Source organism: Prionailurus bengalensis, chromosome C2 (genome assembly GCF_016509475.1).
Source record: "Prionailurus bengalensis isolate Pbe53 chromosome C2, Fcat_Pben_1.1_paternal_pri, whole genome shotgun sequence".
Classification (NCBI taxonomy): Eukaryota; Metazoa; Chordata; class Mammalia; order Carnivora; family Felidae; genus Prionailurus; species Prionailurus bengalensis.
In genome coordinates this window covers 54,898,232-54,925,608 of record NC_057350.1, presented here as the reverse complement: position 1 = coordinate 54,925,608, position 27,377 = coordinate 54,898,232, and the positions used below count along the sequence as shown (strand labels likewise).

General features: G+C 37.8%; 1 protein-coding gene and 1 pseudogene across 9 annotated transcripts in view; one reads left to right on the top strand and one right to left on the bottom strand.

The window, feature by feature from the left end:
- The window catches only part of BBX (BBX high mobility group box domain containing), a 287,506-nt gene that overhangs the window by 120,279 nt on the left and 139,850 nt on the right, over nt 1–27,377 (bottom strand). The gene's annotated exons all lie outside the window — the stretch shown is intronic.
- Nucleotides 7,290–13,086, top strand: LOC122491402 (annotated as a pseudogene).

Sequence of the window (27,377 nt, the reverse complement as noted above, 5' to 3'; positions counted from 1 at the left end):
CATTGTGGGCAAATACTGATTCAATGAATGAGCTCCAGGACTATTCCCTGCAGTCTATTCCTATCATTCTGTCCCCTCTCCTCATTGTCACCGCTTCTTTTCTACTTCATCCTCACTATGCCCTGCTCTTTTTTCCTGCTGAGATCTTCCAGCTCCAAAATTCCCAGCACCCAATCAACTAACATACTCAAACTGCCAAACCAGAACCTGGCAATTTTACTTGTTCAGAAATAGTTTCTATTCAGATGTCAAAATGACTCGTAATGAATAATTTGACCTCACAAGAGAAATAATTATCCATTCCCTATTCTCTTGTACCCATTGCTGAACACTGATTAATCTTCTGTGCACCAGTTTACAGACAGCTCTTTAAATTTTAAGAATGATCGCATGTATTCTTAAAAAGTAAATGTAGTAGGGGCGCCTGGGTGGCTTAGTAGGTTAAGCGTCTGATTTGGGCTCAGGTCATGATCTCACAGTTCATGAGTTCAAGCCCCACATCAGGCTCGGTGCTGACAGCTCGAAGCTTGGAGTCTGTTTTGGATTCTGTGTCTCCCCTTTTTCTCTGCCCCTTCCTCGCTCGTGCTCTCTCTCTCTCTCTCAAAAATAAATAAACTTTAAAAAAAATTAAATGTATTATACTTCATCTAAAATGATTGACTCACTTTGGTTTATATGACTTAGTTTTTGTTTTTTTTTTTTCATTTAAAAATAATAATCAGTCTGGATGTCTTCCATCATCCTGCTCTCTAAATATAACATAAAAAATAACAAAAACCAAAAAAACCCAGAAACTGTGGTTCAGCAAAAAATCCACAATCTGTGATATCTCTATTTGGAATTTCTTTTTCCTAAGCTACTGCTCTTTATTCTAAAAAGACAGCAAACAACTTAAGTTACAGTTAAACTTATTTTACTTAATAAAGCAAAACCTCTTGTTTTAATGGCTATGAAACAAAAATCTTAATTTTTCCCAAAGTAAAAAAAAAAACATTGATATATCTTATGCTAGTAGTCATAGATAGTATTTATTGAAATAGCTTATCCTAGCTTCTGCAATGCCTACCTGCGTTACACTTTGGCATGCTAGAATTGAGGTAACTCATTATTTACTAGATTACACATTACAAGGATGTAGGATGTCGCTGATCCTTAAATTCCCAAATACTTAGGGGAGCCTGGGTGGCTCAGTTGGTTAAGCGAAGACTCTTGATTTCGGCTCAGGTCATGATCTTGCGATTCAGGAGATTGAGCCCCATGTGGGATTCTGTGCTGACAGCACACAGCCTGCTTGGGATTCTCTCTCTGCCCCTCCCCTGCTCACTCGCTAGTACACACGCTCTCTGTCTCAAAATAAATAAATAAACTTAAAAAAAATTAAAAAATAATAAATTCCCAAATACTCAGAATACTGCCTTTAATATAATATGTATTTAATAAATATTGCTTAAAATTTGTGAATTTAATGATACTGTATCAAACTGCACATTTGTTAAGGAAATTAATTAGAATGCATAGGGAACTTTGATACATTTATATTTTCTGTTTGGAGTTAAGAAAACTGTGTTTTATACTTGTTTCACTACTGGTGAAATTTTTTTCTTAAATATATTCCAATTTTCTGACATAATGTGCATGACACAAAAGTACTTGCTTGCTAAATCAGAGTCAGAACAGTGCCCTGTTCAGAACATTAGCCATTCCCTTTACATTCATTTCAGGTGGTATTCTTTTAACGTGTTTGGGCTGAATGTGCTCTGACCTCAGTGCCAAGTACTGAAAGTTTGTTTTTATTTTAAAAAATGTATTAACTTTATGACATTTGTTTCAAAAAGTTCTTCACACCACAGAATTAGCACACACAAAAAAGAAGTTTCTATTTGTATATCATTTGCCTTTTTTCCTTTTCTATTTTTCTATCATTCACCCAAGAAAGAATACAAACAGAAATTTTAGTATGAGTCATTTTAGTATCCTCCTTCCTTCTGTTTTCCTCTTATTCACAGTGTGAGAGTGGGCATTATTACCCACAAGATACATGTTTACTGAGGCATCTTGGAGTATTTTTCCTACAGCCCAATTTACATAAATCTCCCTCTGCTGGCCGAATTTTTATCTTCTGGCATCCTACTTAAATACAAAGGTAATGCTTTATAGTATAAACAAAAGCTCCTCTATAAAGAATTATAAACTATATAAACCTGACAAGTCACTTAAAAATCTTTTCTACATCATTAAGGATTGTGTTTGCTGATTTCAGAGAGAAGTAAAGTACTGAGTTTAAACAAAGAACTTTTCAAATTTAGTATCTTTTCCCCCCTGAGCAAGATTCTTAATTCTACTAAGACCATTTCTCATTAAGTTCTTTTTCTTAATTAAAAAAAAAATTTTTTTAAGTAAACTCTACCTCCAACATGGGGCTGAATTCATGACCCCAAGATCAGAGTTGCATGCTCTATGAGCTGGCCAGGGGCTACACTGCTACCCATGAGCCCACACTGCTTTCCTCCCCACCTTTTTTTTTTTTTTTTTTTCCAGATGGCAGTTGTTTTACTGACATATCTAAGAAATTCCGTTTTGATTTTTATAATAAAGCGCTTTACAATATGGAATTTGAGTACATTGCATTAATAAGTTCTAAACATTTTCTAGTAAGAAAAATTGGTAGTTATTAAAACCTCCTAATCTACTTTAATTGCTACCTCTCATTATGTATCACTTTGTGATTTGCAAAGCTTTTACTATACACATTCATTTATTTAACATTCTACAGTCTTAAGAAGTGAGTATAATTATGCCCATTTTACAGCTGAGTGAGAGGAGCCTCAGAGATACTTACATAATCTTCCCAATGCCATTAAGGGGTAAACCAAGGACAAGCCTAAGAACTCTGAACTTTAATCCCAATATACAGGTATTTTCTTCCATCTAACTGTATCACTGATTTTATTTTTTAATCAATATATTTATATAGAAGGAAAGGTAATTGATTTACACACCTTTTTAGCATTTAATTAGTCTCTTGGTATTTACTTTAGCTAGAGAATTCCCAAATTTCCATTTATATTTCCAAATGGTCTTTCATATGGATTTAGCCACACTAAATACATTGTGGGAGGGGAGAATCAGGGCACAAGAAAGCATGTGTATCTGTGACTCAGTGTACTTTTCTTCACTTTGCATTTTGTAAATATTGTTGTTACAGCTCCTAACGGGCTCTCAGAAGTCGTTATGACTGACAGCCCTGAGTGCTGTGTCTTTCAAAACAAATATGCTTTATTGATGGACAGCATATGCAACTCCATCAAATTATTCTGAAAGACAGGGTGAAACAAACAACATGATTTCCAACTAACTTCAGCATTCTGCACTGAATACAATAGTCAGGTTACAGTTTCACGGGTATCATGAAAGCTTGTCATTTCCATATGCAACACATGTAACAGAAGGGTACTACAAATCTGCCATATAATCCCAGAGCAGCACACAACTTCCCATGTTTGCCACACAGATTTTTAAGCACAAGCAGTAATTCAGAACATATTTAGAACAAAAAAAAGTCTTTACGCATATGCCCAAGTATTTACTGGTTTTTTAAAAATATGTAATAATATATATTTTAAAAATATGTAACAATATATGTAATAATATACTTTGAGAAAAAAGTTTGGGCAAGAATTTGAAAAAGAACCAACTGGAATAAATAAAATATGCTTTATCACCCTGATTTTAGGAAAAAGGTAAATAAAACCTGTCACTGGTGCATATTAAAAATCACAATTGAACAGCAAATGTCAGACACATTATCTATATCCCATTATAGCATTTCTCAAACTGGAAGGCAAGGCTCATTGAAAAAATTCTGCTTGCTGAGCTCTCCCAGCAAGAACTACCAAATCAGTTGGGATTTGAGAACTACCAAATCAGTACTTGAGAGGTGGGCAGATTCCTACAGCTCTTATATAGCTGCCAGAAGGAGACTTCCTGATCCTAAGTCAGTCTTTTAAGGACCTATTAATGGACTAGTATTAAGAGAGATGACACTGATTATGAAAGATGAGTTGGGCCAATAAAGGACTTATTGGCAAGGTAGAGTCTATATAATAATGAAACAATTTGGGAGTTAGACAGCATGTAATAGAGTGCAACAAATGCAGTCCAAACCATCAGGGAATAGACAGTATATAATAATAATAAGACATTCTTAACACTCAGATTCTTGGCAATTACAAAAGCCATTTAAGAATTGAGGCAATTCTCTTAACTCACTTTGATGACCCCAATTTGTCCCACTGTTAACTTTAAACTAATGGCTGAACTCATTCCCATCAACAAGGACACAGCCAGGGGTGAACTCCAGGTTTGGGGAGCTTCCTGTCACTGCACCTTTGGTCAACTCTGACCTGGCTTCTCTTACTCTGGGCATCATAAAAATAGCCATTTGAAAAGCTCCTGAAAAAAATCAGTCAGATCCTTGCCATGATTTAAGGCCAGGGTAGGGTCTGCAATGTACCACAGGATGACACAGCTGGGAGGAAGTCAGGTGGCCGGCCATTCCTGAAATCTCAGGTTTGACTTAAGAAGAATTGGTGGGACTTTATGGGAAAATGATGCTTACGGGAGAACAGAACTGGAATGGTGTTGGTATTCATAAGGAACTGGTCAAAGATGATCTGAGAGAGGTGTGGTGTAAAACCGTGCTTCTCATGCTTCTCATACTCGTTCTACATGGAGAGAAGCAGGGAACTAGAAGACCAATGACAGTAACTGATTGGGCTGAAGGTACCCAGCATCGAGCCCTGGCTTTCACCTTGCAAAAAGAGAACCTTCTAATACCAGGTCTATTTAAGGACAAAATTAGCAATTGACGGAGTAGGAAAACTGTGGAAGGTCTTCAGCATTGGAAAGTTGTTCTAGATGACCCTGAAGGCCCATTATACCACTCTGCTGATTTTACCTTGATATCTTCAGCTGTGGCCAGCCTGTAGCACAGAGCCCAACACCTCCCTCCTGTACATGGGCCTCCGTTCCCCCTTCTCACCTCCTACCAGGAAGACACAATAAATCCGCTTTCACAGCCCTCACACAGCCTTTACACCGATGACAATTTCTCGCTAGTATCTGTGGGCTTAAAAAAGTTTCAATGGCTGTTTTATGCATTTCCCCCTACGTTGTTTTTCTCAGTTTATGCCAATCCCCTTCCACCATTCATTAACATATATATACCTATATGATATATAGTATAAATTCTATGCTTTAGAAATTGAATACAATTTGAATTTTGTGTATCTTCACTATGTTGTTTTTTAACTATTAATATTTTAAAAACTTTCTTTTTTTATTTTTAAGGTTTATTCATTTTTCAGAGACAGAGAGTGAGTGGGGTAGGAGCAGAGAGAGAGGGAGACACAGAATCTGAAACAGGCTCCAGGCTCTGAGCTGTCCACACAGAGTCCGACACAGGGCCCGAACTCATGGACGGTGAGATCATGACCTGAGTGGAAGTCAGACGCTTAACAGACTGAGCCACCCAGGAGCCCCAATATTTTAAACACTTTTTATGTGCTTTCTTAGAATCCCACAATAAGAAAAAATTAAATTTTCTAATGTTTCAATAAAACTCTACCAATATCTTTTTAGAAAGTGTACGGGATAAGTATTTTTTCCTTAAAAGAAAAAGTCAATTTCTAGTAGCTTCAAATCAAGGCCATGAAGCCCCCTAGTAATTACTTTATAAATAATTCAGTGTGTTTTTAATAACGAAGGAGTTAAATTTTCGGAGAGTAAAAGGTTCACATCACTAATAGGCTGATAACAGGTTGACAGGATCAAACCACCTTGCCCTACTTTTGCATTTATTAGGAATCACAGGAGCCACACCTGGAGCAAAACTCTGCCTAGGACACTGAAAAATCTGAACACTACAATCTTCAGCTCAGACAGGTAATAAATGTGGCCAAACGTGGGCCTTTAAATCCTGGCCACTTTACATCAATCCAAAGCATTCATGTGCCAAGAGGGGAACTAGCTGGACCACTGCAGAGCTCCTTCATGATGGAAAGATAAATGGGGACTTCCAAGCACCCCACACCTGAAGAGCAGACAAAGGGGTCTGTCCTTGACAAATCAAAGTGCTCAATTATTCACTGCACCAAGTCCAGCCAACTACTGTTACTATGCTTTCAACACCTATCTTCCAGAACAGTTCAAAAAAACTTTTCTACCTAAAAATTACATATTTATAGTATTAGAAGTCATCATAATAATATGTTATACTTCATATTTTGGATTTACAAAGTTAAAAACGCCATTTAAAGAAACAATAATAAACACTTCTTTTTCAGAAATTTAATTTCAATTTAGTGAAGTGCATTTTGATTGTAAGACTTGTAGTTTAAAACTGAAAACAGAATTTTCACGTAGAACAAAGCACAGAGAATAGTGAGGCTAAATATGCCTTTTATGTTTTGATTTCTTGACTTAAGGTCCTATTCTAACTATAATCATTAATTCACTTAATCCTCAAAACAACTCTGCGGAGTAAGAACCATAATAATGCACATTTTACAGGTAAGGCGACTGAGGCTTGGTGGGGAGACTGCCTGTGGTAACACACCTAAAGAACTAGTACACTGGACACCAGGGCTCAGACTCGAGTGGGCCGGCTGCCATAGTACACTAATGTTCAATGCTTCTTGGCTACATGTGGGTGGCTACAGAAGCAGGCGGGCTAATAGTAAACCTGGCAATTGCTGCAGTACTTTTTTTAAAAATGGGATTCAATGAAAAAGTCTCCTGTTAAGTCTCTGAAGATCAGGGGGCTCAGAGGTAAAACACATTACGATTCCCTTTGTCAGCTTTAACTTGTGATTTTCTTTTTCAAGTGCCATGCACCATGGACTGCTAAAGTGACTCAGCAGGGTTTAACTTCATTTTAATTAGCATTATGAGCCCAAACTACAATTAAATCATTGCACTGGTAGTTTATAAGGGTCATAGTATTACATATCCTTGAGTTCATTTAATGACTTCTATGTAACAAGTAAATATTAACAAACAGAAACTAGGTACATATGTTGTTGGGTGATTTTTTTTCTCCACTCTTTGGCTGATTGGTTAAGTATTTTACAACCGAGCTTTGCTTTATTTAGTATTCCCCAAATAATATACTGGAGTACATGTTATACTAAGTTTCCAAAATTTCATAATTCATTTAACCAAACAGCTACATGGAACCCTAAATTCTAACTTCTCCTCTATTATTTCAAATCCCCTGAACTGGGTGGGATAAAGCAAAGTGTATTGGGGGTGGAGAGGAGTATGCAGTGCCTTTAACTACTTCTTTCATAAACATAACAGGATCTGAGCAACTACCACTAGCTAGCTTTGGGGATTCTGTAACTCTAGTACCTGTTTGGAATGCTCCCTAAACATCCTGCAGTCAGAAGTCACTGGCCTAGTACCAAACACCAAAAAGATGAAATTCTTCAGAATGCATTAAAAAAGGGGGGAAAAGCATCATCAGTTATTCGTATATTAAAATTGGACTCTACTATTTCTAAAACAGAACCAAACCAGAAGGGTTCTTATGGCTATTTCTAGATATTGGAATTCTATGAAATATAAATTTGTGTTCACTAATGAAACCGCACAATATCGGAGCTGAAAGGGACTTAGAAATCAGAGTGCAACCCCATCAATTTAAAGATCTATAAAACTAAGTCCACAAGAGCTTAAGTTTAAAACTAAAATGTTCTTACTCTCTGAGTTGGTATAAAGTTTGGGTCCCTTTTGAGCAAATAATTATTGGTGTTGTTTCATTACTTTTTTTTTTTTTTACTAAATTACAAACATTTGATTGCTTTGAAGTTGTATTATTAAGACAAATGGGTAAACTGCTCTTTTTAAAATTCAAAATTGCCACATTTATTTACAATAAGATACAGAATGACCTCTTGGTTTCTTTCTTCTCCTCCACTTTCAGCCTCTGAAATGAACTAGATCAATATAGGAAAAGCTTCTAAAAGGCAATTTTATCCTATTATCCTAATGAGAGAAGTCAATGAAGAATAGAGAAGGCAAAAAATGATCTATTTTGAGGGCAATTTACAATTCTCCAGGTTCCTTACTATTTTAAAGAATAAAATATCTCAAGGGAAAAAAAAATACATACCAACAAGAGGCCTTATGGCCACAAAATGTAGGAGAGCAAAATCATGCATTGAGAGTTTCAACTGAAAATCAGTAAAGATAAAAATCAGAAAAGTTGAATGAAGGATTCTCTGGTTATTGGAACTTTTGCCCAAACACAACATTAGTCAGAGTGCTCAAGGACACCGAGAATTCCTGCAAGGCATTACTTGGAGCAGACAGTGGGCAATCAGAAGGGTGGAAATCAGGGTCCATTACTCAGGCATGGTAGCCTGTATTATCCTCTTACAGATGCAGCATTGGCAGGAGTTGATGAAGAAAAATGAAGGCTGAGGAAGAGACGGAATGGTGTGTCTTTTACATGTAATTTTCAGCAAACTCAGATGAGTTTCAACCCTGGATGGGTTTTCCCCCCTTTCCTCCCTTCCTTCCATTTTATTCAGAAAAATCATCTTGCTTAGGCTGTTCAAGTGTGACGCTGCAACTAGCCTAATGTTGCCGCAAACTGCGGCCCTCGACATCCCTTTCAGCAAATACCAGATTAAATACCCTCTAGTTACATGGTTCAAGGTAGCTTCATGCTGATTCCAAGAACAAGAACCTGTCAAGCTGACAAATCAGTGTCTATTTTCTGTCAGATATTGTCTCCCGTTAGAAGGGTTTCTTATTTCTTAAAACTTGTTTCTCCATTCTGGCAGCCTCCTGTCAGTCTACCAAAGGTCCTGGCTCCGAAAGCTTATAAATTCTTATTTTCCACTCTCCAGTTTCTCTATAGATTATACTGCTGACCTCTTCTACTGATCTGACAGGAAGTTATCTGAAAGCCATTTGTAGTGACCCTACCACAGAATTAGGACTGCATTTCTACAAGAGCCAACTGTACTTTCTAAAATAGCTAATTCAGTTGCCTCTGTTTTAAAACAACTCATAAAAAAGGATTGTCATTACTACAGAGCTGCTTTTTTTTTCCTTTGTCCACAGACAGAAAAAAAGATGAAAGGCAGGAAGTGGCCTAACTATCAACAAGCAGTTCTCCTTTGAAGACAGATAACAAAATTCTGCAGTTAAAAGTATATTTGTACTTGCAAAGTTATTCTTCTTGAACAAATTCCAAATACAGTATCTGTCTTTGATCTCAGAAAAGCATTTTTCTCACTGTTCACAGCAGACATTAATAGTTCAGTTAGGCACCCCACTCCCAACTATGGGGAAAAAATGTTCCCTAAAATTCAATCATGAATTATTAGCTTTATTTGTCAGCCTAGAAGTAGCCGCTTAGGCTCTGCCACCGCTGCTGCCGGCTATGACGAGGTAAGAACTTCTCAGCCACAGCACCCATCTGACCCCCTGGCAGAGCCTCTCAGTTCCGACTGTGTGATGTCACACAGTCCTGGAGAGTCATTCAGCAGCTCCTGAAACAGGAACTGTTCTATTAACTCACTGAAAGTATACTGCAACTGTAAGAGATATTTCTGAGGACCTTAAACCTACACAGAGTTGAAGTTTCATATTTTAAAATAGAGATCTACTCTTGACCTTTCACCATTTCCTATTACAACAAAAATCTAATAATAATACGTAGCTCTGATAATGAAACAAGCCTATTTTTAAGACATTAAAAATATCCCTAGTGTCTACTATGTTCTATTTTAAACAAATAGGGAAGATGAACAGCACAGCATTATATCGTTTATTCAAAAAATATTTTCCTTAATTTCCACAGCTATTGTTTGTGGGTCTTTTAATACAAAAAGAAAACAAGAAACATGGACATGACAAAATTATGGGGGAAGCTCTGGTCTTCAATAACGAACAGTCCTTAAAGCTCAGTAGGTAAAGACTAACAGTAGCGTCTAACTGAATCCTAAGGAAGATTTGTAATCCTAGGTGAAAAGCCCCCTTTACGGTATTAGAATTTTCCTGGGCAATAAGGAAAAGAAAATCCTCCATGGAAAAGAACTATGCTTTTAAAGTTAACACATGTATGTGTGTGCACACACATGCACATACCCAGACTCTCTTTAAGTTCAGAGCTGACAGACTGATAGGTATTAGAAAACTGGATCTGCACTTGGACAGTACAGTATTTCATGCTCTTGGAAAATACAGTTTTGTTTGAACATGTCCCCAAAAGCCAAATCTAACTTCTGAAGCTGATCCATAGAGCCAGCACTTAGTATATTCTTGGCTGGTCGACTGCTAGCTTGGCTTCAAAAAGGAGCATGAACCACCTGGGCATGTGAACACGTGGACACTCACAGCATCTGCAGTGATGTCCTAGGAAGCAGAAGGAAAGAATGATAACCCAAAGTGTCACGCTGTCAGCATCAGGCAAATGTTGGCATAAATAAATCCTTATAAATACTCTGAAGATTTTCCACTCTAACAAAAGAGCTATTTTCTTTTCCCTGAAAGAGGAAACCTTATCAAATGGCAGTGATTTTACAGACATATAGGGAACACATAAAGAAGTATACATAACATTCATAAAATGTACAACTCCACAGGATACCAAACCCTGAATCGCGCCCTTTTTGTGAAATACATATGAAACACTACAATATGAAGGAAACTGGGTGCCTGGGAGGCTTGACGGGTTGACCGTCTGACTTCAGCTCAGGTCATGATCTCACTGTTCATGGGGGTTCAAACCCCATGTCGGGCTTTGCACTGACAGCACAGAGCCTGCTTTGAATTTTGTCTCTGTCTCTGCTCTCTTGACTCATTCTCGCTCTCTCTCTCTCAAAAATAAACATTAAAAAAAATTTTTTTAATAGGAAGGAAACACTAACAAGAAAGGACATTGGGAATTAAGATAATACAATCAATGAGTGAAAAAACATTTTCCTTAAATACACCCAGAGTAAGATTTATACTCCACAATTCTAATTTAGAAGAAAACAAAACTGTGAAACTGTCTCCATGCCTAGAAAAAATATTGGAAGAATAAGGAGCAAAATGTTCACAATGGATATGAAGATGTATATGCATTGAGGGGGATTTTTATTTTGACATTGTGTTTTTCAGTGTTTTTGACATGTTAATTTTATAAACAAAAAAGAAAGCCAGTATGAGTTATTTTAAAATCAAATATGTTAAGTGTAATTTAATAGAGAACAAAGTGGCAGGCTTCTGAGGTACCCAATCAATACACTGCAGTGGAAAGCCATTTTCTCCTTCTCATCCTGTCTGTGACCATGTGACATTTTTTCACACTTGCTCAAAATTAACTGCTTCACTACATAATAACTGCAACTGTAGCAAATGGGCCTTTTTGGTCTGTAATTCAATTACTGTAGAAGGTTTTATAGTTTGAGTATTAAGAAGTGAAGCATATACTTGACTACATACATGGAAACAAAGCAGACTCTCCACATATCACATCCAAATTAAAAGTGAATCTACAAATTCCATTCTCTGTTTATACCAGTTATCCTGACTCATTAGTCAATGTTCTGGGTCTAGTGAGACAGTAGAAACATTGCTCTGTCTCATTTGCAGGTAACTTACGTGATTTCCATATTGTGATCAAAGGCTAAAAGTTGATTTGCTAGAGTGCATTCCTTGGCCCCCGTAGTATTTTATTCATATAGCTACTATGACATTTTCACCTTGGATTGAAATTTTTATGTTTGCAGGTTTGTCTTTCACACTTGATTCGCATGTTTACTACTAAGAATGCATTCAATAAGTGATAAATACATGAATGAACTGTTCTAGAAATAACTAATCTTGGAGACAAATATCTGAGAAATCACAGGGAATGATCTGTAATCTATCAAGAATGCAAAACACTGAAAGAAAACCAGTAAGTGTTCCTTCCTTAAGAAAGACTGCTAACACCTGAAATCATTTCCTTCCTTCAACTCTATTCCAATCCACCCATGTTCCTAACATCTTCATGAATTTATTCAACATCTGCCTTAAAAAAAAAAACCCTCAGGGCGCCTGGGTGGCCCATTCGGTTGAGCGTCCGACTTCGGCTCAGGTCATGGTCTCTCAGTGTGTGACTTGGAGCCCTGCGTCAGGCTCTGTGCTGACAGCTCGGGGCCTGGAGCCTGCTTTTGGATTCTGTGTCTCCCTCTCCCTCTTGCCCTCTCTTACTTGTGCTATGTCTCTGTCTGTCTCTCAAGAAAAAACTAAAAAAATAAATAAATAAATAAAAAATAAAAGAAAAACTCATAGCCCTTTCACGAAGATGGCACCAAAGGCAAAGAAGGAAGCCCCTGCCCCTCCCAAAGCCGAAGCCAAAGCAAAGGCTTTGAAGGCCAAGAAAGCAGTGCTGAAAGGCGTCCACAATCATAAAAAAAAAAAAAAAAGATCTGCACGTCACCCACATTCCGACGGCCCCAAACACTGTGTCTCCGAAGGCAGTCCAAATATCCTCAAAAGAGCATTCCCAGGAGAAACAAGCTTGACCAATATGCCATCATCAAGTTCCCCCTGACTACCAAGTCAGCCATGAAGAAAATACAAGACAACAACACACTTGTGTTCATTGTGGATGTCAAAGCCAACAAGCACCAGATCAAACAGGCTGTAAAGAAGCTCTAAGATATTGACATGGCCAAGGTCAATACTCTCATCAGATCCAATGGAGAAAAGAAAGCATATGTTCAACTGGCTCCCAACTATGATGCTTTGGATGTTGCCAACAAAATTGGGATAATCTAAACTGAGTCCAGCTGGCTAAATCTAAACATATATTTTTTTTCACCATAAAAAAATAAAACAAAATAAAAATAAACCAAATGTGTGTGTGTGTGTGTGTGTGTACTTATTATCTATCTAAAACCTCATTTTTCCTCCCTAACTACTAATTATCTTTTGGATTTCATGACACTATACTGTTGCAAAGAATGATGAATGTCTATCATTTTATTTTGTCTTTCTATTACGTTACCAGTAGATGCTGAGAACATGCTTTAGGTGTAGCTTCTTCTATGATCTAGACTGCCGTTTATGGCCAGCAGGTGTTAGACTCTGGAAATTTATATCTATAGCCCCCCTGTTGCTAGTTTTACACTGTGACTAAGGAAATAAAATTTACCCTCACTTAAGCAACTGAGTAAAACTACCCAAAAGACGATTTACCTTAACAAAACAGTGAGTGCAGAGATCTCCAGAATTTCTACAGGACTGCAGTACCACCTCTCTTATTCTTTATGCATGGGGCATGCATCCTCAGACCCCAAAGAGCAGAGACTTCCAGTTACTAATCTTGTTCTGTTTAACTTGCAGGAATATCCTATACTCTAAATCAGCATTTCTTAGTGAGGAAGTTTTTGAGACTCCAGGTGAGACCATTCTTTACTAGGCAAGACTGTTTCACTCACTGCTGAGTCAACATACATCTCAAGTTCCTACCCCTTCCTGTCACCCCAACCCTCAACCCCAGGGGGTAGCATCCCCCAATCTGAGATAAATGATGTCTCACAAATTCCATATACTCCCTGGGAGGTGGTATGACTCCCTAGTTAAGAATCAGTCCTCTAAATGAGACCAATATATTTAAAAAATCACATAGGGGCACCTGGGTGGCTCAGCTGGTGAAGCATCCAACTCTTGATTTCAGCTCAGGTCACAGATCATGTGTGTGTGTGACTGCACACAGCCTGCTTGGGATTCTGTCTTTCTCTCTCTCTGCCCTTCCCCACCATCCCTCTCTCATTCTCCCTCTCTCAAAACGAATGAATGAATGAATGAATCAATCAATCAATCAATCAATCAATTTTTAAAAATCACATTTTAAAGGTAATTTAAACTCCCAGAAAAACCAGCTTCACAGGGTTTATCCCTCAATGACTACATTAACCAACACCACCATCACCCCAACGCAAGCCTCCCATTCCCAGGAATGTGAAAGGCTTGCCTACACTGTATTCATAAGGTATTCTTGACTAGCCTGAATATTTTTTCTCTTTTTTTTATTTGAGAGAGAGCATGAGAGAGGGACAGAAGGAGAGACAGAGAATCTTAAGCAAGTTTCATATTCAGTGCAGAGTCCAATGTGGAGCTCGATCCCACAACCCTGGGATCATGACCTGAGCTGAAATCAAGAGTCAGACGCTCAACCGACTGAGCCACCCAGGTGCCCCCAACTGAATACTTTCTATGTGACCTCTGGTCATTTATAATCCTAATGTCATAAAACTTCTATTCCTGTTAATATTCGATGTCTTGTTTGCATTGATTACCTATGAACCATCTAAATCAGTTTGCCTTATTAAAACTGGTTTCTAGGGGCACCTGGGTGGCTCAGCTGGTCAAGCATCCAACACTTGATTTTGGCTCAGGTCGTGATCTCATGGTTGGTGACACCGAGCCCCGTGTTGGGCTCTGCGCTGACACTGACAGCACAGAGCCTGCTTGGGATTCTCTCTCCCCCATGCTCTCTGCCCCTTCCCCACTCATGCCTGCACACACTCTCAAAATACTTAAAAAAATAGGTTTCTAAAACCTTATTTATTTGTAATACCATCATGCTTCCACTACTTAGTTACTTTAGAAAAGTACTACAATAAGGGAGGAATCATGTATAGATACACACTCCAAAACTAAGTATGAAATAGTTTTGCAAGTTTAGGGCCTTCTGGTCAGCCAAGCAAAGCAGAGCTGACAGACACCTATAAAACATGAGGTGCAAATCTAAAACTTCCAGAAGAGCAACAAAGATCCAACTTGTTCAATTAATGAAAGATTATCTGGAACTGTAAATCTGTACTTTTTTAAATTAGATATAAGAGCTGAATAATCACTTATCGAGGAAGCTGAGCCATGAGTGCGTCCCTTATTTACCTGTGCAGCATGTTCTGTAGGACCCACCGACACCTGAAGGGGCCTTTAAAAAACTGGAATAGCAAGTTCTAGGAATTCAATAGAATCACAAATGTCTCCTGTAAATATTACACAAATCATCGTTTTAGTGGTTTCTGAAAGAAAACCCAGCCTCCTGCTGGCAGGTGCAACATGTCCTAAAGCTGTCATCATTTGGCTCTGTCACCAGTCAAGCCAATCAACATTCTCATTTTAACTGGAAACCACTTCACCCTTGCTTTTTGTGTGTCTCCTGCCTCTTGTACTCCTCATCTGCTTTTTAGAAGGCCTAGGCTTCTGAAAAATTTGGGAAGAGATACTCTTTGAGATGGTAAATAAGTCCACTCAGAGATAGATCTAGTTAAACAGGGAAGTCAGATGTGCTCATTTATGCCACCTTCAACTGTGCACTGTAAACAACTTTTCCAGACCTTTCTACAATCCAAACTGCCCACGTGGCCAGTGAGCAAGGTTTGGCCTCTTCCGTCCTCCATCATCAAAAATTGGGACTCACTTGTCAACGTCTGACTGCCTTCTGGCCACAGCCATACTTATGGGCTCAGCCAAACGCACCTGAAATCCTGAACTATGTTCTGGTACAGACTTGTTCCTTCTAGCCCTCCTTGACCCCTGGGATTTGGGCTTGACTTTCTCCCTGGAACTTTTCATTGCTACCAGACTCTCTCCTTTAAAATGCCCATTCCACACTTAGGTGGCTCAATCGCTTGAGCATCCGACTTCAACTCAGGTCAGGATGTCATAGTTTGTGGGTTCTAGCCTCGCGCTGGCCTCTGTGCTGACAGCTCAGAGCCTGGAGCCTGCTTCAGATTCTGTGTCTCCCTCTCTCTCTGCCCCTCCCCCGCTCTCTCTCTCTCTCTCTCTCTCTCTCTCAAAACTAAACATAACAAAATAATAAAAAATAAAAAAATAAAATGCTCATTCCAGCTCCTCCAGGCTGTCATAGACTGGGCTGTTCCATGAGACAATGGGATCAAGTCACAATAAATTAACACTCATTCTTTAAAAAATGGTTTTGGGAAAGAGTAATTTTTTTTTTTAACATTTTTATTTATTTTTGAGAGACAGAGCGTGAGCTGGGGAGGGGCAGAGAGAGAGGGAGACACAGAATCCGGAGCAGGCTCCAGGCTCTGAGCTGTCAGCACAGAGCCCGAAGTGGGGCTGAAACTCACCAACTATGACATCACGACCTGAGCTGAAGTCAGACCGTCAACTGACTGAGCCATCCAGGTGTCCCAGGAAAGAGTAGTTTTTAGTGGCTTATTCTTCATGGAGGAATTTTAAGCATGTGACATCAAGATAAGGGCTTTTATAGATTTCCCTCATGACAAGTTCAGAGGAAAGAGAAAGCATGGACTGTACTGACATCTTGTTTTTGTTTGTTCATTTATTAACCTGTTTGGTTTAGTTTTTCCATTTCATAAAGACACAATCCAAAAGCAAGTAATCAAGAAGTCTGTTGCTCCTGGGATCTTTTCAATGCTGCTGGCCATACATCAGGTACTTCTTTTTTTTTTTTTTTTTTAATAATTTATTTTGAGAGAAAGTGAGTGCATGAGTGGGGAAGTTGCAGAGAGAAAGGAGAGAGAGAATCTTAAGCAGCCTCTGTGCTGTCAGCACAGAGCCCAATGGGGGACTCAATTTCAAGAACCATGAGATCATGACCTGAGCTGAGATCAGGAGTCTGACTCTTAACCAACTGAGCCACCCAGGCCCCACATATTAGGTACTTCTTAAAGAGGCTACACTGTATTCATCTGCATATGCCCAGTGGCATTTACTGTGCCTGCCACATATTAGGTACTTAATAAATGTTCATGAAATAAATCCATCCGGACCGAGGGAGCCATGGACCTTCCACTTTCAGAGAAGCCTGCTCTGAATCAAACCCCAGAAAACTCCTGGAGCTTAAATTCCAAGTAAGATCAAATTATTACCATGGTCTGTAAGTTCTATACAAATTAAAAAACTATGTATCTCTTGAGTCATCCTTACAAAATAAGACATCTGCTGTGTAGCAAGACTATAATCTATATAAACTTTAAAAAACTTGCAGGAGTGCATTCAGTAAGAAATTCTGGTAATACTGATTTTACAGGAACCATATAAATCTATAGTCATTTTTTTTTTTTAACCTTAAAAATAAATTCAGCTTTGAAAGAAATCCCATACTACCCTGCTAAACTCTACTTTGTCTGTATCTAGTGCTTTGTGTGGTTTGGTATAAAGGTTAACAGTGTGGACTCTCTTTTTTTTCCTGGATTAATAAACCTGGATCAACAGATGATTAACTGTGTGCCCTGGGGCAAAAAAGTAACCTAACTTTTCTGTGCCTTGGCATCTCATCTATTAGAAAGGAATAGTAGCAGCGTCTACCACATGGTGAGGATTATATATACAGAAACTGCTTAGAGTACTGCCTTGCATATAAAAAGTGTATATGCACCTTGAAGGTTTGCTGTTATTATCGCAATGATTAATCACAGAATATAAAGTTCATTTATGCCACTTAAAAAAAAGTTTTTTAACATTTATTTATTTTTGAGAGACAGAGCAGTAGTGGGGGAAGGGCAGAGAGAGAGGGAGGGAGACACAGAATCAGAAGCAGGCTCCAGGCTCTGGGCTGTCAGCACAGAGCCCAACCCCAGGCTTGAACCCACGAACTGTGAAATCATTACCTGAGCTGAAGTCAGATGATTAACTGACTGAGCCGCCCAGGTGCCCCTCAACTATGCCACTTTAATCCAGTGCTCTTGTTAGTAAATATTACAAGTAAAGGAATATCTCTGCATTCCAAATTTCTATTGGTAGAATGAATGGGGAAAAGCCTAAATATAAATAGTGAGAGAACAGTTTAAAAGACACAATTTAAGTGACTAAGAATTCTGTGTAAATACTTTTATTGGCATTGAAAAGATGTTTAGGTAAAAAAAAAAAAAAATGGGGGACAGGTTAAATGGGACATAAAAAAAGAATTTCTTTTTTTATGAAAAGACAGTATAAATATGTGCTAATATATGCACAACCATAAAATAAAAAACCTGGAAGAATGAATGTTAAATTATTCACAACATTAATTCTATATGACAAGATTATGGATGAGTTCTTCTTGTTTTTGGAAATTTTATATTGTAATTCTAACTTAAAATACAAATCATTCAAAAACCAAAAAAATAAGAAAACATTGGGGTATGCTGTAGGCTTTCATAAACAATAAGCTTTTTATTTTATTTTTTAGAGAGAGCAGGGGGAGAGGGCAAAGAGAGAAAGAGAAAGAGAGAAAGAATCTCAAGCAGGTTCCACACTGTCAGAGCAGAGACTGACATGGGGCTTGATCCCACAAACCATGAGATCATGACCTGAGCTGAGATCAAGAGTCAGATGCTTAACCAATTGAGTCACCCAGGCACCGCAACAAAAAGCTTTTTAAAATGTTAATTGGCTAAACACAGATTAACCAAATCATTCACATACTTATATGCACTATGAAGAATAAGATTTTTTTTTAATTTTTTAAATGTTTTTTTTTTTATTTATTTTTGACGGAGAGAGAGACAGAGCGTAAGTAGGAGAGGGGCAGAGAGAGAGGGAGACACAGAATCCGAAGCAGGCTCCAGGCTCTGAGCTGTCAGCACAGAGCCTGACGTGGGGCTCAAACTCAAGGACTGTGAGATCATGACCTGAGCCGAAGTCGGTCACTTAACCAACTGAGCCACCCAGGCGCCCCATGAAGAATAACATTATTAACATGTTAATAATTAACTATTTGGAAAATAAACTCAAATGCTAAAAATGCTCCACAGGATGAAGTCAGTGATGCTTAGAACCTTAAAAGGAACTTTGGAACCATACAAAATATATAATCTCTATCAATGTGTGACACCTAGCAGAAAACATGTGCTATTTTCTAATTGATGGCTAACGAAGACCACTTTCTTTCTATACTTGCCATATTAATTTTAAATGATTAGGAAAGCAGGCTTCTCAGTGATGCTGATATAGGTTACAAGGTATGTTGTGTTTGGGAACATGTCAGGGATGCTGTAGATATGTTCTGTACAATAAATGAGAGATACCACAAAATGCCAGATTAAAAACTTTTCACTTGAAGATTTTAAGATTTATATGAGTCCAAGATAGTCACCAACAACCATCTTTCTTTCAGAGAAAGATCTACTCCTTTTCAATTATACTCTCTAGACAAGAATGCTGGAGGGTTGATTCTAAACATAATTATAAAGTGCCATCTAGTGGATGTTTTCATAAGGTTTCTCTGCTTACACTTCGATGTTATGGAATAGTCGTTAGAAAAACTACTCTAGGTGGATAAAAGGCACAAACTTCCAGTTAAAAAATAAAGTCCTGGAATGTAATACACAGACTGGTGGCTATGGTTAATACTAATGTATTGTATATCTGTAAAAAGTTACTAAGAGTAGATCTTAAGAGTCTCATCACACACACAAAAAACTTCTGTGTGGTGATAGAAGGTAACTATACTAAGTGTGGGGACCATTTCCCAGTATTTACAAATATCACATCCTGAAACCAATGTAATTAGTCAATCATATGTGAATAAAATTAAGTAGATAAATAGACAGCAAATCTGTATGAGGAAATAGCTATCCTTTACAGCATTTCCTTACCATTTCTGATCTGAGCTGTTGGACATCAGTTCATTTTTAAAAGACCACACCTGTTTGGTGTTGGGAAAACTGGACAGCTACATGTTAAAGAATGAAACCAGGCTACTTGCTTACACTCTACATGAAAATAAACTCAAAATGGATTAAAGACCTAAATCTAAGACTCAAAACCGTAAAACTCCAGAAAGAGTTTTATGGCTGTACTCTCATGCAAGGAAAACAGAAGCAAAAACAAACAATCGGGACTACATCAAAATAAAAAAAAAATCTGCCAAAATATATCTGATAAGTGCTTAGTATTCAAAATACATAAAGAACTCATCCAACTAAACATAGAAAAAAAAAAGCACATCAATGCAATTAAAAAATAGGCAGAGGACCTGAACATTTTTCCAAAAAAGACACACAGACGGCCAACAGACACATGAAAAGATGCTCGATGTCACTAATCCTCAGGGAAATGCAAGTCAAAACCACAGTGAGATATCACCTCATACCAGTCAGAATGGCTAGTATCAAAAGGACAAGAGGGGCACCTGCTAGCTCAGTGGGTTAGGCATCTGACTCTTGATCTCGGCTCAGATCTTGATCATGTGGTTTGTGAGATGGAGCCCCATGTCGAGCTCTGTGCTAACAGCACAGAGCCTACTTGGGATTCATTCTCTCTCTCTCTCTCTCTCTCTCTCTCTCTCTCTCTCTCTCTCTCTCCCCCTCCTCTGCTTGTGCTTTCTCTCTCTCTCTCAAAATAAATACACTTAAAAAAAAAGACAAGAAATAATAATTGCTGGTGAAGATGTAGAAAAAAGGGAACCCCTGTGCACTATTGGTGAGAATGTAAATTGGAACAGCCACTGTAGCAAACAGTTTGGAGTTTCCTCAAAAAGTTAAAAATAGAACTACCATATAATCCAGTAACTCCACTTCTGGGTATTTGCCTGAAGAAAACAAAAACACTCATTTGAAAAGATATGCATATGCACCCCATGTTTTTTGCAGCATGATTTATAATAAGAAAGATATGGAAACAACACAAATGTCCACTGACAGATGAATAGATAAAAAAGTTATGGTACACACACACGCACGCGTGAAGATCACTCAGCCATTAAAAAGGAAATTTTGCCATCTCTGACAGCCTGGATAGACCTAGAGGGTTTTATGCTAAGTAATAAAGTCAGACAAAGAAACACAAATACATATGACTTTACCTATATGTGGAATCTAAAAAACAAAGTGAACAAACAAAACAGACTCATTAATACGAGAACAAACTGGTGGGTATCTGAGGGGAGGGGAGTAAAATAGGTGACGGGGATTAAGAGGTACAAACTTCCAGGGGCATCTGGGTGTCTCAGTTGGTTAAGTGTCCCAACTCTTGATTTCGGCTCAGGTCACGATATCACAATTTGTGGGGTAGAGCATGTCAGGCTCTGTGCTGACAGCAGGGAGCCTGTTTGGGATTCTCTCCCTCTTCCCCTCCTCTGTTCCTGCTTGCTTGTTCTCTCTCTCTCTCTCTCTCTCTCTCAAAATAAACAAACATTTTTTAAAAAGAGGTACAAACTTCCAGTTATAAGTCATGGGGATAAAATAGTGCAACACAGGAAATACAGCCAATGATACTGTAATAACTTTCTATAGTGACAGATGGAAACTATCATGGTGAGCATTTCATAATATATATAAATGTTTGCACAACTGAAACTATTATTTTATGTCAATTACACTTCATTTTAAGCTTTCAAAAAAAAATACACCTCTGACTGATAACACTGATTTTGATTCTCAAGTTGAACCTCTGCCACCACCTCAAAGAATAAGGAAGAGCCCAATTACCTCTTAAGTGGTCCAGGACCTATAAGGACAGCCTACAGGAGTTAGAAAGAAAGTCCAATTTCACAAATGTGCTTTTATCCTTCACTTCAGTTGATAATCAAAGGTAAACATCATTATATTAGGACAGTAATTATATTACCACTGCTCAATCCTATATGAAAACAAATTCACTGGCCTAAATAAGCTACATCTGATATCTGAAAATCAGTAGAGTTTCTAGCAAAACCTTCAAAGTAGCACCATGTTCCTGTAGGTCCAAGCTGCGAAGGACTTTTTCTTACCATTAGGGGTGGCAATAACACAAGTTATGACCAGTTAAAATGAAATTAACGAGAAGAATTCTTTAATGTGGAATAAATACATAAGGCAAAGCAGAAGGCTGAGTTATCCAACCAGATATTTATAGTTTCAGTCTGTGATAATTCAGATAAAAGTGTAGGCCCAGACATACTCAGATGAAATCTACATCTACCTAAATCTTCCTAGATATAGACTCAATATTTTGCCTTCAGAAGCAGAGTCTATAAATATTTTTAAAAGCTTCTAGTTATCTAGATATTTCCAGATTCCCACGTTGTAAGAAGAAATGATCAATTTATTTGGAGAGCATCCTACCCACTGAAGAAATGAAAAGTTCTGACTTTGAAAAGAGTTGCCTGAAACCCAACATAATGGACTTTCTTAGGAAACTATGCATGTTTTACTGCTGTTCCTGGGTGTTGTATTTAATTTATAGGATAATATCTGTTTAAGGAGCTACTCTCCTAAAATGAAATGCTCCATTTTGTAGAATTGATAGGAATTGGAAATCTAGTCTTTGCAGGTCACTGTGTCATCCAATTTACAGGTGAGGAAAAAACCAAGACCCATAGGGATCAAAGGTTAGCTCAAGTTCACCAAACAAGTTAGTGGCAGAGGTAAGATCCAGGTTTCTTGACCACAAAATTAGAACCCTTTCCACTATCTGATACTATTTTTTTATTCTTCTCTAAGTAGAAATGGGATGCTTCCATTAAATTATTCTTAGATACTACAGCTGCATTTTTATTTTGAAATTTTAAAGGTCTATGTGGGTAACTACTGCCCACATATGCATCAAAGACAAACAGAGGTGTTATTGAAGCTTTGAGTTTCTTCTAGATCATCAAAGAAAATCTAGTGGAATGGGGACAATGCAGCTTCTGTGGAGCAATTTACATCAGTGATTTTGAGAAGGGAACAGACCTAGCAGTTACTAAAGTGGAAACCGTTACTGTTCATGGACAGGGTAAAAGGAGCCATTTCTGCTTCCCACCAGTATTGTCCTTCAGCTTGCATTAGCCGAGGAGACACCATTTCCTCAACAAGTGCCGAAAAAGTGACGACCCATACGTAGAAGTTCACAGGTCAACCTTTAGTATTTAATAGAGAGGAAAAGTTCTGATTTCCCTCAGAACTGCCATCTTTTACTTCTCATCTCACAGAGTAAGTACAGATGCACCACATATTTAGCTCTGAATCAGTTCCCATTTCCAGGGTCTGAAACTTTTATCTGTGTCCTCCTGTCAAATTTGAGGCAAAGCACTTCTCCTTAATTTTTAAGCTATGGTTAAAAGTGTCCTTTTTGTTGTTGTTTTGGTATTTACTTCTTCCTACTCATCAGAACGTATTTCCGAAATGGTAAAAACACCCATAAGAGAAAGTCTGAAAACCTGGACTCAAATATCGAGTCAAAGCAGAAGCATGCCTTGACTAAATCATCTAACCTCTGAATCTCTGGTTCCCTCCATCTGTGCCTGGAGAGGGCCTTCCAGCTCTAAATTATTCTAAGCTATATTTCTTGAAACATTCTACAACAGATTTCAACACAACAGAACTTAGCAGGCCTGTTCCTAACACTACTTCTCCAGCAAAGGCTTTAATACAAGTCTGAGGGGCGTAGTGATAGGACCAAATCTCAAAGGAGTTCTTTGTAGGTTTTAAGTGAATTGCTTTTGAGAAAGTCTCTGTAGACATCTTACTTTGGCTCCTCGTCTATACAAACTGCTGTGGGAGCCTAAGAAAAGCAGCTTTCAGACATGCAAGTGTACAGATTTGGTATTGCTGCCTCCAGGCTGCAACCGCTGCCAGGGGACGGGAGTGAGTCAAAGCAATTCTGCGCATCGCATGCCTCAATGTCTTCCCTCTACTTGGCAGCTATACACTAGGATCAGTCATCCAGCTAAATGTCAAGAGTCCCGAAGTCATTACTAGTGCAAAGGTTTCCAGTATGAAACTTCCACAATGATTTAGCTTTAAAATTGTTACAAAGGAGATCTTTTTATCTTATTATTATAAGCTTGGAATAATTTGAGAAAAATGAAAAAGGGTAGTGAGATAATGACTTAGGAATTACACAATGTGTGTATTTGAAAGAACATTCAGATGACACCTTCTCAGATCAAAGGCACTACTGGGAATTATTAAAAGAAAAGAATCAAGTAAAATCAACAGGCATACTTTTTAATACTACTTACAGTCTGAGAATTTTCAAAGATATTTACATAAAAATGCTTATTTTCAGGCTCCTCTAACACTTATTTCCAATTAAAAAAAATTTTTTTTAACGTTTTATTTATTTTTGAGACAGGGAGAGACAGAGCATGAACAGGGGAGGGTCAGAGAGAGAGACACACAGAATCTGAAACAGGCTCCAGGCTCTGAGCTGTCAGCACAGAGCCCGATGTGGGGCTCGAACTCACGGACGGAGAGATCATGACCTGAGCCGAAGTCGGCCGCTTAACCGACTGAGCCACCCAGGCGCCCCATTATTTCCAATTTTTTAAGGCATTATAGATAGATTTACTTGCAGACTGCTTTCCCTTCAAAAATTCAAGTATCATTATAAGTATCATTATAAGTATTATTAATGGTTTTGGTCAAATTACATCATCTATAAATTTGAATGCATTTTTTCCCCAAAAGAAAAGAATGATGAACTTTACATTTTGGGGTCTGACCACTCTGAATTCATTTTGTTACTCCAACATAAATTAAATACTTGAAGACTCACTGAAGATAGTTGCTTTTTTACACAAAATGTTCTATGAGTCTTTCAGATGAGAAGAAACCACCAATAAAAAGAAAAGTTACATGTTTAGAAGAAATGTGTTTCTAACAAATAGGCTCCTTGAATTTACAACCAATAAAAAGAAAACTTACATGTTTAGAAGAAATGTGTTTCTAACAAATAGGCTCCTTGAATTTAAGGAATTCTGCATGCAATATGCTATGCTAATGTCTGAAAGTTTAGATTAGACACGCATTATCCTGAATAAGAGATATTTGTAAGGAAAACAAAATTTGACATGGGTCAAACGGTTAAAATAATCTATTCTTATCAAGAGCAATTTGTAAAAAGGAAAATATAAAGGAGACACATTTTGACCTTTATCAGTTTTATTTTCATTCTCCAACAGCCTAATGAATTTTTAACTTTTGGCTATACTTTGAATTTTGTGAGGAAACTATACAACTCAGTTAAAGAGGAAATGAATAATAGGATTCCTGTGGTTTGGAGAGGCAGCGGGTGGGATGGTAGGTGGGTACTGTAGCAAAAATCCTGACTTTTAAAAAAATGTTGGGGCGCCTGGGTGGCGCAGTCGGTTAAGCGTCCGACTTCAGCCAGGTCAGGATCTCACAGTCCGTGAGTTCGAGCCCCGCGTCGGGCTCTGAGCTGATGGCTCAGAGCCTGGAGCCTGTTTCCGATTCTGTGTCTCCCTCTCTCTCTGCCCCTCCCCTGTTCATGCTCTGTCTCTCTCTGTCCCAAAAATAAAAACGTTGAAAAAAAAATTTAAAAAAAAAAAAATGTTGAATAAAACTTTATTAAAAACGGATTTTAAATGGCCGTTTTATCAGAAATGGACCTTTTAGACAGAGAATATGAAAACTCATATCTTACCCCAAGAAAAACTCTTCGTTCTAAGCAAACAAATCTCATTGTCTTGACATCTCCCACAAGCTTTTGCTACTATGCAAATCCTTGCACCATTTCTCCTATAAGGAAGGTTTTCTCTACCAACTTGTTCACTTTTCTGCCTCATCAAAATTCTGCTAAAAACTTTTTGAATGTGCCTGCTTCTCTTATTAAACACTTCTAACTTGATTTAGGAATACTCGTACTCATTTTGCACTCCTCTACTTTGTTCTTCATTCAAAATCACAGATTTATAGAGTTAGGACAAACTATAAAGATTATCTAATTTAACTCTCTCATTCAAAGAGGAAATTGGAAGTCCAAATTAGGAAACTGGCTCCAGGTCGCAGAACTTGTTCAAGATAAAAGAGCTGAGGGGTGCCTGGGTGGCTGAGTCCATTAAGCTTCCAACTCTTGGTTGTGGCTCAGGTCATGATCTCTTCTTGGTTTGTGAGATCAAGCCAGGCCTCAGGCTCTGCACCAAAAGCAAGGAGCATGCTTGGTATTCTCTCTGTCTCTGTCTCTGTCTCTGTCTCTCTCTCTCTGCACCTCCCCTGCACTCTCTCTCTCTCAAAATAAATAAAACATAAATAAATAAAACATAAATAAATAAAACATATATAAAATAAATACATAAATAAAATAAAACACTCTCAAACATAAAAAAAAAGATTAAAGAGCTGACACCAGTACAAAGGTGTCCCTGTGTTAATTTTTCATTTTCATTCATCACTGAGAAAGTCTAAAAGGTAACATTTCTGAAGGCAACTGAAGTTTATTCATTTAACATTTTTAAAACACAGAGCAAATCATTGACACCCTTGACAAAATATAAAAATTTCATTTCATTAAAATTCATGTCATTAAATTCATTTCATTAAAATGACCAACAGTCATTCACCATTCAACATAAATTTACTGAGCACCCACTGCCTTGACAGGTACCTTGAAAAAAAAGGCCAAACAATATATGAGAACTAAGAAGGCATTCAGACATATGAGAGAATTTGTCACAAGATCATAGTATTTTCCTGGAAAGGTTTAATTAACTGGTCACCCCAATTCCAACAGACTACAGTGCTTACTAAAAATACCATAGTCTACATTCTTCCTCTTTCCCAGCTGTCCTTTCATATCATCCCCAATTTCAACCTCTAAACAATTCACACCTTACACTTAGAGGATGCTAGCTTGAGAAATGGGTGACAACACAGCACAACACAGATACAAAAACACTGTAAACTATCCAAGAAGTTTCTACCTGGTCTACAAAATATTCAATTATGCTTGAGAACTGCAGTCCTATTATCTTAGCTCTCCTTTAACTCAAAATACCATTTTTTATCATATGTCTACATAAAGTAGCTAGAACCTTGCTATCAACAGGTCAAATTCTCCCAGTACTTACTTTTCAGATTGTGACTTTGGAACAAGAACAATCTTTCTTACATAGCCAATGTTAAGAGTTATATAAGAATATATAAAATAATTAATACACTATTTTATACTTGGAGATCTAAGGTGAAGAGATCTTTACAGTCTCAAACAAATAACTCCAAGACATCTGCTCTCATTCTCAATTCAACATTCCAAACAAGAGACAACATTTCGTCTGAAAGTCATCAAACAGGAGGTAGCATTTCCAACTCGCCAAGTTAATAATCGGTTTTATTAATGGTCATAATTTGGTGTTTAGGACATTCCCCAACCATATTAATCTTCTATACCTATCAAGGATGAACAAGTCACAAGTAGCAACTTTGCAGACACATGATTTTCAAGAAAAGGATCTCAGAAGACAGAATCATAAAATTAACCTGGATTTGTAAGTGCAATAAAATGTATTCTTTAAGACACTGTTCCACTGTGAATATTTAGTTAATGCCAGAGACTTATCAACACTCTTTTTCTCAAAAAATATTTACAGCAACAGTATCTCAAGAAGACAATCAGTTTGCAGTCCTATATGGACCTAATAA